At 64.0% G+C, this 864-nt stretch overlaps 1 protein-coding gene across 3 annotated transcripts in view; it reads left to right on the top strand.

The window, feature by feature from the left end:
• The window catches only part of LOC102255374 (serologically defined colon cancer antigen 8-like), a 96,254-nt gene that overhangs the window by 94,750 nt on the left and 640 nt on the right, over positions 1-864 (top strand). The window lies entirely within an intron of this gene.

Genomic DNA, 864 nt, shown 5'->3' with positions numbered 1-864 from the left:
ACACCTCCTGGGGATGTGCCTGCAACCAAGGTACATGCCCTTGACCAGAATCGAACCTGGGACCCTTCGGTCCGCAGGCCGACGCTCTATCCACTGAGCCAAACCGCTCAGGGCCCAAAGGGCCTTTCAGATGCACGTGTTACATGGGGGCTCCTCAGACGGGAGCACGACCAAAGGTGTTTGTGGGGGAGCTGCTGGCGTTCCCCACCAGGCACGGGGTGCAGAGGAGGCCGGGACGCAGTTCTGCACACGCTCTGCTGAGGAGCCCAAGGCCCGCTCGGACCAGACTGGCTCACCCCCCACAGCCGAGTTTAAGGGCCGTGGGAATTCTCACGGCCAAAAGGTGCCACTGAGGCACCGTCACTTACAGGGGCCGAGCACGCCTGGGTGGCCCAGGGCAGAGCCATGCAGATGTCGTCTCCTGATGGATCCACAGGGCCTTGCCTCCCGGCCTCTCTGGGGGGCCTCTCAAGCTTGGGGAGGAGAGAGGAGACCTGCATGTCTCTTGCCTGCTGTGGACAGTTCCTTCATTCTGTCCACCTCGCACCCGGCAGAGACTGGGTTTTCCTGGCCGGGGCAGCTGCTCTGAGCGGAGTCACATCCTGACTTGTCCCCTGTCCCCAGCCCTGGGCCCTGAAGTGGGTGACAGAGCTCGGGGCTGGCCTGTGGCCTCGGACAGGAGACAACCAGTCTGCTGACAAGGCTTCCTTCTCCATTGTTTCTGCTGAGTTCTGGCATGTGCACACCACCAGTCTGGCAGCGGGAGCCGGGCAGAGGCCTCGCCGTGCCTCAGTGGCGCTTTTTGGCTGTGCGGGTTCCCATGGCCCTTCAACGTGGCTGCCCCGGGGCTGGCCCGGCCATGGC

This window comes from Myotis brandtii, unplaced genomic scaffold (assembly GCF_000412655.1).
Source record: "Myotis brandtii unplaced genomic scaffold, ASM41265v1 scaffold1873, whole genome shotgun sequence".
Classification (NCBI taxonomy): domain Eukaryota; kingdom Metazoa; phylum Chordata; class Mammalia; order Chiroptera; family Vespertilionidae; genus Myotis; species Myotis brandtii.
Note: the sequence above shows the minus strand (reverse complement) of the source record. Positions and strands in the feature narration are given on the sequence as shown.